Source organism: Podarcis pityusensis (genome assembly GCF_964106645.2).
Source record: "Podarcis pityusensis genome assembly, chromosome: 4".
NCBI lineage: Eukaryota > Metazoa > Chordata > Lepidosauria > Squamata > Lacertidae > Podarcis > Podarcis pityusensis.
This window is the reverse complement of record NC_138027.1, coordinates 73766814-73782553: the sequence shown is the minus strand read 5'-3', so window position 1 is coordinate 73782553 and position 15740 is coordinate 73766814. Positions and strand designations below refer to the sequence as shown.

General features: G+C 42.9%; 1 protein-coding gene and 1 long non-coding RNA gene across 3 annotated transcripts in view; one reads left to right on the top strand and one right to left on the bottom strand.

The window, feature by feature from the left end:
* Nucleotides 1–15740, top strand: part of GABRG3 (gamma-aminobutyric acid type A receptor subunit gamma3) — a 310487-nt gene that overhangs the window by 197430 nt on the left and 97317 nt on the right. The gene's annotated exons all lie outside the window — the stretch shown is intronic.
* Nucleotides 193–4869, bottom strand: LOC308474909. Its single transcript, XR_013985031.1, has 3 exons — nucleotides 4815–4869; nucleotides 1157–1282; nucleotides 193–671 (listed from the first exon to the last, which is right to left on the bottom strand). It is a non-coding gene; the product is annotated as an uncharacterized lncRNA (long non-coding RNA).

Here is a 15740-nt window from a genome sequence, read left to right as displayed (position 1 = left end):
CAAAATTCCTATCACAATGGAAGGGGGTATAAATAATAAATTATATTATTATTATTGTTATTATTGTTATTGTTGTTGTTATGCGTTCTGGTGAGTTCTGGCTGAAAAAAAGCCATAGAGATAGATAGATGTAAATATGTAGAGATAGACATAGATATTTATTTATTTCATAAACTTTATATACTGCTTGATAGGTGTTGCTTTTTAAAACCCTCAGAACAATTCTGTACAAAGTTGGGAGATATTCCTGCACTTGAGGGTGGGAGGCTTTTTGTTCTGATGTTGACAGTTTGGGGACATGGGTAGTAAAAGCCTTTCTGCATCCTTTAATTTACTGCATATAGGGCTGAAAGAGTGACCAATCATATTAGTAGTTTTATTTTGCTGTTGGGAAAATAATTAGAAAGCAGAGCAGGCTTGAGATTGTTAGCAGAGATTATGATTTGGAGGAGAGATACAGATGGACTTCATTTGTTGATTGAAGAAAATCCCAGGTGGCAGTAGATTAGACTTTATCAGTTTTCATTCATCTGCTTGTGAAAAGTGGATAACGCTTGAATCTTTAGCAGTCTCACTTGAAAGGAATCCAAACTCCTGGCTTGAGAGGCTTGATTAAATTTTACTCAGGTAGTTGGATTTAATTTAGGATAGAACAAAAACCACCTGGATACCTGGGAGGAAGAAGGATGGGCGTACAGACACTAGTGAAAAATTCTGAGCCATGCTATTGTCTAATTAACACATAAGCTATGTATATCTTATCTGCATGGGTTTCAGTTGTTTCTTTTCAGAGTCTGATATTTGGATATAAATTAGGTTTAAATGATAAAAATTGGGGAACTTTCATTTTTCCAGAGGTATAAACTGTCCTGCCTGCTTTAATTGATCTGGAATATATATCTATATCATCTATATCATCTATATCTATATCTCCATCCCTAGGTGTTTTCTCACAGCTATGTGAGAGCTATGTGTTCATTTATTTACTCTGTTCTGTATTATGGGCTTAGAGCTTCTTACAGCCACCCCTCCTAAATGTCAATAATCTTGTCCATTAGGCAACCAGATGGTTTGGGAGATAAAATCTACTAAACTGAAACACCCATACTATACCATAAAGATAAATAACCAGTCGAGAAAGCTACCTGTTAAATACCTGTGTTGAAAGAGGAGCTGGGCTGCACGGTGAAATGGAATGGATGAAGTCTGTGCAGGAGAGAGAGGGCTTGTCTCCCAGATTCTATAATGTTTCCCTCTTCCAATACTGAAGACGCTTCCATTCCTAGGGGCAACATATAAGCCCTGCTCATTGCTATCTCATGTGCACCTCACATTCTGCAAAGTGGTGGAAAGTGTCTACTGGATATTGGTGTGTACTGGGTATACAAAAATCATAATGCAAACTTGTGCATAACTATGTGCAAGTGATCTTCATACCTTCCTCTGCATGGATGAATGGAAATGCTTCACATGTTGAAAAGCAACATGGGGGTATAGTTTGCTTCATCCATGGGCAAGGTATAAAAATATGCATCTTTTACTACTCTTTAAACACCTGTTCGTGACTACTACAGGCTGTTAAAGTATGTTAAAAGACAACAGCTCTCTCTTAATTGATCTTGACCCTATGGATCAAGAAACCTTTGAATTGGTATCCCACACACCTCTAGGTTAAAAATGCTTTGGGGCTTCCATTGTTATAGCACATATACAGTCTACCTGCTCATACGCAATTAATGATTTGAAGGGATCTAAAAGCTATTGTAAGGACATTTATGGGATCAGTCATTCATTGGAATATCAAGTTATTTGTTCAACAGATAGAATGTTTGTGGAGGGTGAAGCACCTCTTGAGTATTACCGAATTGTAAAATGGTCTTATTTTAGATCTCTCCCGTAAAGTACATGACTTGAAGTCTACTTTCTTATTCTGTGTGTGTGTAACTCCACACCTTATCAAATCTTATCGAAGCTACTGCTTTTACTTAACCTTCACTTTGCATTGTAAGTCTCATATGCGTAATCTCTAGGAGCCGCACTCAGACCAACTGATAGCAATGGAGGTAGAGTCACTGACCTGTCTTACTTCTGTGTCCCAGGTGTTTCTGTTTCTAATGCCAGAGAACACAAGAAGTGGCAAAAACCAAAAAGCACTTTCAATGGGGCAGTAAAAAAGTGTGAACTCCAAATAAAACCCTAACAACCAGACATAGTGGAAGCGCTGTTATTTCAGTTTTGTCCCAAATGATCACTCTTGTCACCTCAGTAATATTATAACCTGCCTATATACCCTAAACCAGGCATCCCCAAACCTGGCCCTCCAGCTGCTGTTGACTACATCTCCCATCATCCCTAGCTAACAGGACCAGTGGTCAGGGATGATGGGAATTGTAGTCCCAAAACAGCTGGAGGGCCGAGTTTGGGGGTGCCTGCCCTAAACCTTAAATTTATGTGAATCTCTAGGCAAATGAAAATAGGATGGAACCTCCATATTCTTGAAGCATTGCTAGAGTGCAGCCTAGTTTAAATAGAAGTTTCAGCTTAAATAGGGATTTGCTGCCACTATGGAGTGAGCAAATTCCCCTTTGAAATGCACCTATGTGCATGAGCTGAAGCTGTACAGGTAGTTCCTAATCCTTGGTTGTGATGAAATGCATACATGATCAGTGCTGGCAATTTTGGCAGACCAAATCTGCTGCTTAGCTGCTTTGTGGGTTTATTGGGGAAGGTACTTCCCAAGTCTTGTTGGACATTATGTATAATACACAAAATGCAGTCAAGATCTGCACATTCCCCAAGGTTTGTTGGAGATTATGCATAATGGCCATATAATGTACATAATTCAGCAAATATATGCACATCCCTACCCCTAGTTGTTAGTTATGATGTGTCACTGGGAGATAGTTAAAGGCTCATGACATTCAGAAGCATCTGCTGTTGTGTGTGTTCGGTTACTTACGGAAAAGCTTCTTAATGAAAGTCTATTGCCATTTATCTCTTACCATCTTTCAGTTTATAGTTAATAGCCCCACAGCTCCACATATAGAATAATGGATGTTCCACATAAAGTAGCTATAGTATTCCAAAGAGAACAATTGGATTTGTTTTGACATAGTGTTAGCTGCTGTGGGCTGGGCACATAGCAAATCACAGATGGTAGAATAAGCATAATATAATTATAGAGACTCCCAGGCTATCCAGATGGCCATATATGTTTAGCTTGTTGGAAAAAAAGCCTGAAGTTAAAGTATAGGTTCATCACACTTTTTTATATTTTAGTCTAGATTGAGAAGTCTGAATTCACTCCCCACCCCTTCCTTGATTGTTTGAATATTTACCATATGGGCTGCCAATCTATTTCTGTAGTTCCTTTTTGAATCGTACTGGAAGTGTCTGAGACGTTCTATTACATTGTTACCAACAGATTTCAGTGTAATGGCGTGAGAATTTTGGACATGCTACAGTTCTCCAGGGGACGCGGGTGGCGCTGTGGATTAAACCACAGAGCCTAGGACTTGCCGATCAGAAGGTCAGCGGTTCGAATCCCCGCGACGGGGTGAGCTCCCATTGCTCGGTCCCTGTACCTGCCAACCTAGCAGTTCAAAAGCATGTCAAAGTGCAAGTAGATAAATAGGTACTGCTCCAGCGGGAAGGTAAACAGCGTTTCTGTGCGCTGCTCTGGTTCGCCAGAAGCGGCTTAGTCATGCTGGCCACATGACCCGGAAGCTGTACGCCGGCTCCCTCGGCCAATAAAGCGAGATGAGCGTCGCAACCCCAAAGTCGGTCATGACTGGACCTAATGGTCAGGGGTCCGTTTACCTTTACCTTTTACAGTTCTCCTATTGTACAATCTCAGTGGAATATATTGCTTGCAAACTTGAGGGTGGCACAGGTTCCTCAGTAGCTTCTTTCAAACAGCAGTGCAAATAGAACTGAGCACATCCAAGAATTCGGGTGGAATGTTGCACTCCATAATTCTAAAGCAGCATGAGGGGAGGCAAAACTACATTTGCTATTCTGAGCCTTTCAAAAGATTCTCACTGTCCTTTTGTATAATAATAAGAATAAGAATAAGAATAATAAGAATAATAAGAATAATAAGAATAATAATGTAGATAATTCACAAATGTCATGAAGGCTATCTGGGCTTCCAGTGGAAAAGATGAGTCTACTAGCACCCCCAACTATATACCTGCTCCTTCAGAGGGAGAGCAACCTGGTCCAGAACTGGTAAGCTCCCTAACATCTGGACCTGGGAACCACTCACTCACAAAGTCTCCAGCTTAACAGGATTCATTCTCAGCTCATTCACTTTCTTCCAGCCCATCACTGTATCCAGACACTGACTGAGAACAATCATGTCTAATCCAACTCACAGGTAACAGAGAAATAGAGATGGATGTGGTCAGCTGATGATACTGCATCCCAGATCTCCTATTGACCTTCCCTAGCAACTCCATCAAGGGACACGGGTGGTGCTGTGGGTTAAACCACAAAGCCTAGGACTTGCCGATCAGAAGGTCGGCGGTTCGAATCCCCGCGACAGGGGGAGCTTCCTTTGCTCGGTCCCTGCGCCTGCCAACCTAGCAGTTCGAAAGCACGCCAGTGCAAGTAGATAAATAGGTACCACTGTGGCAGGAAGGTAAACGGCGTTTCCATGCTCTGCTCTGATTCGCCAGAAGCGGCTAAGTCATGCTGGCCACATGACCCGGAAGCTGTATGCCGGCTCCCTCGGCCAATAAAGCGAGATGAGCATCGCAATCCCAGAGTCGGCCACGACTGGACCTAATGGTCAGGGGTCCCTTTACCTTTACCTAGCAACTCCATCTAGGTCACAGGTGGAAACCTTGAACTAGCTAATGGGCTATATCCTTCCCACTGCCGCCTCCCCCCCCCCCGGCCAACGTTGACTGGCTACCATGTTATTATGATGTTTGGTGCCAACTTGAAAGGTCACTGGCTGACAACACTGATCTGCTATGGGTGCTGAGAGAAAACCCCTTTGAAGTTCATTTGCAAATGGTCGATGCAAATTGTTGTAATGTGAACAGACTTCAAAGGGATGGCTCTTGGCATCCGTCAACTGAGAGCCCCTTCAGCAGCTCTAGGGCATTCTCTCTCTCTCTCTCTCTCTCTCTCTCTCTCTCTCTCTCTCTCACACACACACACACACACACAGAGAGAGAGAGAGAGACTTCATATCAATAATCTGCCCTCAGTGTCATTCCTGAGAAAGATCTACGACATCTTTACCCAGGAAGTCTTACTGTGACATCAGAATAGCTCATCAAAGCCAGTCAAAATATATGCATAGCCTTCCGTGCTGTGGAGATATTAAATAGGTATTGTGTATTAACAAGTGTGATACAATATTCGTTGAAATCTTGATTTGTATGCTGATCTGAAATATGGATTTTCCCATTAAAAAATACTTGGGAAAGTGTCCTTTATCTCCCCTGTGCAATAACAGATGGTGCAAGAAACATGGCCCAATCAGCAAGTATATACGACAGGCAAGAAAAGCATGGTGATAATTACAGCAGGCGTTTCTGAATAAGTCTAATGTATGTCAGGTTCTGATTAACTGTAAATCTACCAGCCCCAGATGATAGGCAAATCTTGGAACCCATCATAAATTTGTGAAGAAATTAATGTCAGAGATTACATAAATTCAGGATTTGGCTGTCACAATCTTGTCAAAACGCCCACCTCATATTCAAAAGAGGAAAACTGGCAACTGAGGAAAAGTAACTCCACATTTTCTAGAAATAAATAAGAAGCAGACAAGCCATTTTCACCTTTCAGCTGCCACCTCTAAGCTGCCTCCCTGCCCCTTCAGTTATTTTGATGACAAGTTGGTGTTCAAAGTAAACAGAAATGGTACGACGAGTCCTACAATGCCTCAAGACAAACAAATGTATCATAAACTAGGGTTTGGAGAACTTGTGGTCTTCCAGGTGTTCTTGGACTCCAGCTCCCACCAGCTCCAGCCAGCATGGCCAATTGCCAGGGATGATAGGAATTGTAGTTTCCCTACCCCCTGACATAAGCTTTCATTTGCATGCTTCCTAGCATCTCGGGGAGTTTGAAAAGGAAGAGGTGAGTGGTCAGAAAGCCACTAGGCCTCTTTGTATGAATGCATGTTTACTAAAGGACTCCCTCCAAAGGGGGGGGGATCACTAAATTTCCCACTACCTTCATTGGAAAGAAAGGTACATAAAAGTGGAGGGAGGACCTTTCTCCAACCATAAAGGAAAGGGTAAAGGGACCCCTGACCGTTAGGTCCAGTCGTGGCCAACTCTAGGGTTGCGGCACTCATCTCGCTTTATTGGCCGAGGGAGCCGGCATACAGTTTCCGGATCATGTGGCCAGCATGACTAAACCGCTTCTGGCTAACCAGAGCAGCGCACAGAAACGCCGTTTACCTTCCCGCCAGAGAGGTACCTATTTATCTACTTGCACTTTGACGTGCTTTTGAACTGCTAGGTTGGCAGGAGCAGGGACCGAGCAACGGGAGTTCACCCCGTTGCAGGGATTCAAACTGCCGACCTTCTGATCAGCAAGCCCTAGGCTCTGTGGTTTAACCCACAGCGCCACCTGTGTCCCCTTTCTCCAACCATAGTTAATGTTTTATCCTTAGGTGGGGCACACTGTACTCTACTGGCATGGTTGGGGCAAGGCAGGGGGAGATTAGTGTGGTGCAAACACACCAGTAGAGTCAATCTACTCCATCTGCCAATACATTTGCACTGCGCCAATATGCTTGCTGCCTTGCCGCCCACTCCCTCCTGGTAACCAATAGCAGCCCTCCTTCCAGAAACCCAGTGTGGCAGCTCCATTCCATTGAATGAGCTGCTTCTGGTCCTTACGAATTCTAAGCAGTAACCTCGGGTGTTAAGGCCATCACATACAGTACTTCCCAAAATTTCACAGGACTAGGGAAGAAAAGGTACAGAAGCCTGTCCTTTCATCTTCCAGATGCTCAGGATGTTTGAGTTTATTCCAGGTCATCTTTTTCTTCATTTAATGGCTGATGTCCAAAGTGGTTGCCATGAAAACAGCTGCCAGGGCAATCTTTCTGACTCAACTATTTTGAATAAAAAGGCACTTTTTTTTGTATGTTTTTGGGGAAGATTTGTTGCTTATATGGCTTCCCCCCCCCCCTTTAAAGCACGCCTTGCAAATATTAAATTATTCATTGGGAAATGAAATTTTGCATCTCCTTCACTCTCCACTACACTTCAGGTGGTTACATGTGATGTTCTAATTAGAACTGATCCCCATCAGAATGTGTGGGTGGGAATGTACATCAAAGCTCCTCCAGAATCAGAGTCTTTTCTTTGCCACCTCCGGACCTGCGCCAAGTTTACTGTGCAGCTTCTGCAGTAGCCCCGACTACAAAAATAACATTGAAAGTTCAGTCGCACAATGGATTTGTTGCATGCTTTCTGTATTTCGGTTTGCTAAGAACCCTGAGATCATACCCTCCAACATTTCTCTGATGAAAATAGGGATGTCCTAAAAACAAGAGGGACATTCTGGGATCAAATCAGAAACCAGGGTGGCTTCTGTAAATCTGAGTCTGTCCTGGAAAACAGGGGCACTTGGAAGGTCTGTGATGTGGGATTCATGAACTTCCTGCCCTGGGAGAATTCCATTCCCCGTCTTGAAGGGGGTTTGCCAGAACCTCCTCCCCAGAAGAAAATGAGAGTTGGGTCTTCCAGGGGAGGACTGTGACATAGCATGTGAGTGCTTTGCCCAGTGGGGAAGAGAAGGAGACCAGGCTATTTAAGTCGACTCTGCCCCACACTCTTCCCTCTTTTTCTTTTGGCCCCTACACTTCTGCCCATTTCAGTGTGAGCTTTCCTACTTGCTCTTTTTGGGGACCAGGTAGATTTCTTTTTTAGGGGGGCCCCTGATTGGCCCCTAGAACTCATCCCCTTCTACCCTGATTGGCCCTTAGAACTCCTCCCCTCCCCTTCTACTCCATACTATTGGGTGTTGTCTGTGTAACTGGAGCATTTCTAGTTCCGTGTCCTTTTTACATATTTTTGCTCATAATTTTGTGCTCCATTAACCAGTGGGTTTATTAAAAGAAAAATCCTTCCCCTGAACTCATCCATCCCATGGATCATTTTCACATGTAAGTGTCAATCATCTGACAGCACAGTGGTGTCAGGTGACCAAAATATTCTTCCCTTGTGGGTGCAGAAGAATATCCTTCACAACTGTGGCTTGGATGCAAGCCAGCAATTCAAAGGAAGAATGGGGAGCACACTCTAAATGCACTTCTGATTTTTCCTTTCCATTAAATAGCTGTTGTCATTTTAATTATGCAAATCAGTTCTTGGAGACTTCTAACTAAATAGGTGCTCAGGAATAGTGCTACCTTTGGAGTGAGATTTAACCACCTAATAACTGACTAGGGTGTGTTTTAAAAGTCAGGTTCCTTGTATAGATGGAAATAAAATGTTAGGCAGTTCAAGATACTTATGAACAGTGTATTCATATAAATAAAAGACTCTGGAAGGTGAATGTGAAATAAAAGCATTGCAAAGTGTTAATATGTACTTAGTACGTTGGTGCTTTTATAGAATTGCATTATTTGCCAGAAGCAGGAGACAAACAAGAGTAAAGAGCCATAAAGGCAAACTCATTCCCCAACAAAAGCTTTGATAAGTCAAGGGAACAGTCAACTGATTATGTCTTGGTAGACTTGAACTTTGAGAACTATATATACCCAAAGTACTTTATACTGAAAGGTATTGGAAGGCTTCAGTAGAGAGAAATATTTAATAGCAAAGCCTGTTGATAAATTGGAAATGATAGATCCCTTCCAACCATGATTGATCAAATGATCAGTAACTTCATAGAAGCAAAATGGAGGGCAGACCTGGGGAAATCATTCCCTTTGGGGGGTCCAGAAAGAGCTGGTACAGTGGTACCTCGGGTTACAGACGCTTCAAGTTACAGACTCCGCTAACCCAGAAATAGTACCTCGGGTTAAGAACTTTGCTTCAGGATGAGAACAGAAATCGCACGGTGGCAGCGGTAGGTCCCATTAGCTAAAGTGGTACCTCAGGTTAAGAACAGTTTCAGGTTAAGAATGGACTTCCAGAATGAATTAAGTTCTTAACCCGAGGTACCACTGTGTTTTGATCTTATGTCCATGATATGCCCTCTTCTTTTCTTCTTACCATGTTGGAACTGTACACAGTCGACAGACTGTCATACACAGCAGCAGGCTGTCTGCATGTACTCAGCTGTGAGCCTGTACCTCTGTGTGCTCAGCTGTGCAATGGATTATTAGTCCTGGATTTGAAAGATAGAAAGTGAAGCAAGTTTAAAAGTGAGGCCTCAGAATAATAATAATAATACAAAAAAGATAAGTAACACAGGCATAATGGAAATGACATTCGGAAGATTTTAAGTGATGCCGCTGGATTTTCCCCTAGACATATTTGAAATACCACTGAATGCAGAAGACACAGGGATTTTGCTCTTGCAGCTGCTGCTGGTTTATATGAATTATATGAATTTCTTTTTATGCCACCCTATTCCCCTGCTCTCTGTCTTCCTTCCCACCCAGTAGGCTGCCTGGGGAGGGACAGATTGCCTAATTTCAAAATCTCTCTACAAGCAATAGCAGATGACCATGTGAAGCCCAGTGGTGCTATATACATTTACACTGGAGTAATTGCCATAGAACTCTCATCTGAGCACATATGTATAGAGTTACCTGGTTAGTGTATTCACCATACAGCAGATTGTGGCCTTTATGGGGGATAAAGGGCTGATGGGTGTAAAAACCTGTTTAAAAGCTGTTGTGTTGCATCTGTAAACATGCAACAATTGTGTGTGTCTCTCCACCCCCCACCCCACTCCCCGCATAAATACACAGTTGCCTTCTGTCCTACAGAACTAGTTACATTTATTTCCACATATTGCATTTAGAATCAGAGTGGAAACTGCTACTAAATGAAGACTGGATAGCACAGCAGCAGCCTGCCTAGCTTGTGTTTAATGTATAGGTAGAACACTTTATTTGCCTAATTGGAAAGTAAATTATAAATGATGGCAATGGGAAGTGTCAATTAGAGAAGCATTCAAAGACAGCTTCATATGTTAAACTACTATTCCCTCTAAGAGTAAACTGAGCTGATGAGTGTCGACAGGCTGTAGCCAAAGGAACAAGAGAGGTATCAGTGAACTTGAGGAAGGCCCAAGGGGTGGAATCATAGCTGTCAACTTACAGATTTGAAAATAAGGGACAAGCAGCCTTGAAAATAAGGAACCAGCAGCCAAAATAAGGGACCTGCAGCCTCATCTGTTCCAGGCACTCCAGTCTTCCTGTCCTCCTGCAGTCTGGTCAAACTCATGCTGGGTTGCTTCGAGAACACTGTCCAACCAACTTTGTAACCAGAGGTTCAACTGAATAGAATCTGAATCACATGCACCACAAGGCCTATGCAGCCTCAACTTAAGATGGCTCCCCGGCCTGGCTTTGCACTGCAAAGTTTGCAGCAGCACATGCAACAAAATGGCGTCCAGCATTCAAAAAACCCCTCAGCTTGCATTAACTAGCCACACACAAGGCATGCAAGCTCCACCCCCCAGTCGTTCTTAGACTTCTTATTGGGTGAGCAACACAGCCAAGCAACACAATTGGAGCCTCCCTCCTCCCTGGCTGGCAGGGAGGGAGGGAGAGGAGCTGCTTCCTTTGAAATTTAAGGGACATCATTTAAGGGACATTTAAGGGACATCCATCAATAAGGGACAGCAGCGGGACATGGCACTGGAATAAGGGACTGTCCCTTCAAATAAGGGACACTTGACAGCTATGGGTGAAATTCAATATAAGATTAAGGAGATTGTTCCATTAGTGCAAGCATCCCTGCTTTCCTTATGGATTGATCTCCCCTTTCCTTAGGATTTGGAAGTGGCATAAATTTATGGGGCGAAATGTAGGAGCAAAAGTCCACCGATACAGAAAACTCTGTGATTACACAGTACAAGTGTCTTGTCAAGGAGGAGAGAAATAGAAAACTGGGGGGAAGTGGGATAGAATGGGGTGCCCTGGAGAAAGGTATAACTGGCTGGCTGGCCTCCTGAAAAGGAGTCCTCCCAAAAGAGTACAGTGGCACCTCAGGTTACATATGCTTCAGGTTACAGACTCCGCTAACCCAGAAATATTACCTCAGGTTAAGAACTTTGCTTCAGGATGAGAGCAGAAATCATGCTCCGGCGGCGCAGCAGCAGCAGGAGGCCCCATTAGCTAAAGTGGTGCTTCAGGTTAAGAACAGTTTCAGGTTAAGAACGGACCTCCGGAAGGAATTAAGTACTTAACCTGAGGTACCACTGTATAAGTCTTTAGATTAAATAAATGCAACCAGCTTCTGCCGTATAAACAACGGAAACACTCTGTCCATATGGGAGGTCTCCACAAAGGGCAGTTTATTCTGGTAGCTGTAGATCAACTCAGTCTCCTGACTCCCCTTCCATAAAAACAAAAATAGCAACTATAAAAGCAGCCACCAGGGTCTTCCTCAGCGAATGACCTGCAGGTAAGTTGCAATTTTAGGCACGTCATTGTAAAGGCAGAGAAGAACCATGTCTGCAGTCAGAGGCATTGTGATTCCCCACTGCCCCGTTGTAGCTGATCACCTCTTGGAGCAGCCAAGTCACTGTTCTATTTAAAACCAGCCTGCCTGCTCATCCAGGTGGTCTGCTGGAGAATAAAAAACACCTTTGAAAAGACCTCTGGCTGGGCGTTTCCCCTGCCTGACTGGTGTGACTCTTTTGGACAGTGGCCAGTAATTCTACCTGGGCTTCAAGAAGCAGAGCACCTATAACTACTGCTTTGTCTTCCTTCGGGGGCTTATCCAGGAAACTGTCAGATTCTGTTTCCCTGATAGCTTTGACAGTTGCTGGTAGACGAGCAAGGCAATTTGGCAGAGAAAGCCCTTGCAAAGATGAACCTGGAGACAGATAAGGTGGGCACTAAAAGCTAAAATAATCGCCTGAGCCATCAAGCTATTAAATTGCTGAAATGCTGAAATCATCCCTTGTCATGATGGACATTGTTGTCATAGTGGACACAGTAAAACAAGGATATGTCTCTCCTATTGGGGAGATGGGGATCTACAAGTGTAAATGCAACTTGCTCTCTCTTGTCACACAACATTGTATTTCTTTAGTTCATAACATTTATATACCACTTGATTGTTGTTGTTTTTTTTTTAAAAAGCAAAGCAGTTTACAATATTTTGAATCGAAAGCAATTGCAGGGGGTTGGACAAGATGACCCTCAGGGGCCCTTCCAACTCTGAATTTCTATTATTTTTATTCTATTCTATGTTCTCTTAAATGCAAAAAAGGGAAACAGAGTGTGGCGATCACACAGGGTCCCCGGACGTTTGACGGTCTATTGATCCCTGTGCCACCACTGTGCTCGCTTCCGCGCTGCCACCAACCCGTTACTCTCGGGTAAAACAACGAGTCCAGACAGTTGTTAAAATTGAATCAAATAAACAAGTTTATTTTATAAGCATTAACAAGTTTATGGTTTCTCAGATAATATTCCTGTCAGTTTCTTAATTTTAGTTTCTTTACCGCCTATACCTTTCTAATACCTTCTGACTGATTATATCAACTGTTTGACTGACTCTTCTTAAGAGATTCTCTCACATCAGACTAGCCCAACCCACAGACTTATCCTCTCTGTCTCTTCTCTAACTCCAGACTGACTTCTTAACCACCCTAACCCTAACTCTAACTCCTCCCCTTGGGTTCCCATTGGTTAGTCAGTTTACAATTAGTTAACCTTTTCTTATGAACCCAGTATGATGTCACACACCTAGGAGGACAAACGCCACACAGAGCAGTAAAATGATTATTGTATACTATACAGTGTATAGCATGGGTAGGCAAACTAAGGCCCGGGGGCCGGATCCGGTCCAATCACCTTCTAAGTCCAGCCTGTGGACAGTAAAATCAGCATGTTTTTACATGAGTAGATTGTGTCCTTTTATTTAAAATGCATCTCTGGGTTATTTGTGGGGCATAGGAATTCGTTCGGGGTTTTTTCAAAATATAATCCAGCCCCCCACAAGGTCTGAGGGACAGTGGACCGGCCCCCTGCTGAAAAAAGTTTGCTGACCCCTGGTGTATAGCTTTCCTTCCAAATAGAATCCCTACCTACAAAGTCGTCATCACCCAGTCCAAGTATTTAGAGGCTTCTCAAAATATTTCAGAAAAAAATAACCTATTTTGTGTAACCCTCGTAATGTGGATACCCAAAATATTAATGATGATGAAGTGAAACATCTTGATTTGTCAGGCTTTACTACACAAAGCAGACTGTAGCCATATTCAGCCTTGCTGACTGTCTGACAGAAGTGCTTAGAGCCATTTGGCACAGAGTCAACATTGCATTATCACATTTTAGGAAGGAAATATGAACTTTCCTATGTATCGGAAACATTGCAATTTAAGAATGTCAAGTTTCTGCTGCGACTGCTCTTTACATATTCACAGTGACTTTCACCGCTCAATGTCACTATCTCTAGTTTACAGGGAAACTCCATATTATTAGCACCGTAGGGTGGATGTTGCATGTCAATTTATGTGCAGTAGAGAAATCTTAAAATTAAGGTCTGTTGAGCTGGAAGCTTGTTGAAGACCATCATGCAGGACCAACTCGACCATTAGGAAGAATGAAGTGGGTGCCTCAGGGGTTTGTATAAGGGCAGTGATAGCATTCCCCACCCCAACCTGCCATTCCTCCTGAGCCCATGGTTCTCCCATTCTGCTGAGGACAGAACGGTGTGTGCCACATAGGAATTGTGGTGGATAATCAGCTGAGTTTTCATTTAAAGGAAAATCTCTGAATTTTGCATTTTTCAAAACAGTGGGTGGAATGTCTCACTACTTTGAGCACTCTGTCTGTGCAACAAGCATATCAGCTCGCCAGGTGGAACAACCCCCCTCACCTGTCTTACACACTGTTTAGGGGGGTTCTCTCAACATGCACACACCCCAGCCAATTTCAGGGGGCATGGGGAGGAGAGAGGAGGAAATCCCATTGCACACGCAGAAGTCTTTGCGCATGGCCTCCACTCACATGGTTCATTCAGTGAATCCCACTCAATATGTAAACTGAAATAGAGGCATCCTTAAAATATCTGAATTTTTCAGTGCAGTCCTCCTACCAATGTTAACAAAAATGCATTATATTAGGGGAAATTGCTTGCAAAAAAATTGTGTAAAATTTAAAAACCCACCTGCAGATAAAAATATGGTTATTAGAGAAGTTAGCAACAAAATACTGGTGAATTTTCATTTTTTTTAAATCGCAAATTGTTACAGATAGGTGGAGAACTGAGTTTAAGATTGGAAAAATAAGAAACTGAAAGATCCCAAATTGACAGATCCATCCATCTCTAAAGCCTGTCCTATGTCAATTTTGGGTATCCCTCTCCCTCTCTCTCTCTCTGCCTCCTTTTTTGGCATTGTTGTCTTCTACCAGGTTAAACTGTCTGTCCATTCAGCTAAGCAGTCTACTTTGGCTGGAGTTGTGGCGACTTTGTGCATGTACTCCACCACTGAGCTATGGCCCCTTGCTAAATAATAGTTCAGTATAATACTGTTGTTACTTCAGGGTTTCTAAAAGTTGTTTTTTTGGGGGGGGGGAGGTATGCGTTAGTAGTGCTGATTTTCAAAATCCTTTTTTAATAACTCCCCACCACAACTTCACATTCTAAAAGACTTTGTCTTTGTGATTTATTTATTTTTTAAGTGAATGGTCTATAATATATACTATGAGTCAATTGCTGGAGGCCCCAGGCCAAATTCACTGATATTTACTGACAAGTCAGTCGAATGGGAGTGTTGTTGAAGTGCTAGTCCATTATCCCTCCATCACTTCACCAACTTTGCATTCAGAGAGCACTTTATTTGTTTCCTCACCTAATAATTTCCACCTTTTATGGGATCTTTCACACAGTGGAAAAGCCATTTGTGGAAAACTCACAGAATCTAGAGGAAGTTTAGCACCCAATTCCATGTTTGCTTCCAGAAAAAAAATCCATTTGCAACCCAGAAAATCACAGGAGCTTGGCACTGGTGAAATTTGAGGTGGCATTCCAGCATGTAGTTCTTTCGTGTCCTGTAAAATTTAGCACAGGGCAGCAGACACAACATTTAGAGGTAGTATATCGATTACAAAGCCACAGTTCCACAACAGAGCAGGTAATACAATTTAAAAGGCTTTGGGATAGAAGTGCTAACATTATAATCAGGAAAACTAACGCAGTAATTCCCATGTCTGAATGTACCCAGTGTTCCTCCCCCAAAAAAACCCAGCTGCTGACCCAAGGAGTCTTTGTGATTTACTCTTCCCATCTTATATAAAGAACTGGGAGATATGCTGCCAGAACCCAAACAAATGTTTAGAGCTAGGAAGGCCATTTGTGATTGGCTTATGGTCTGGAGCCAAGCTGGGATGGGGAAGAAGTGGAAACAAGTGTTACAGCTGGGATGCAAAAGGGAAGTCAGAGCAGAGCAGAAGGCATGAAGACTCACCCAGGAAAGTGATGATGGATCAGAAATCAAAGCTGCAGAAAACACAACTGGGATGAAGAATAAACAGCAGATGGTGGCTTTTGAAAAGACAAAGTGTTAGAGAACAAGCTTGCGATTAATAGAGTGCTCATTTAGGGAATAAGCCATATTTGGCCCAC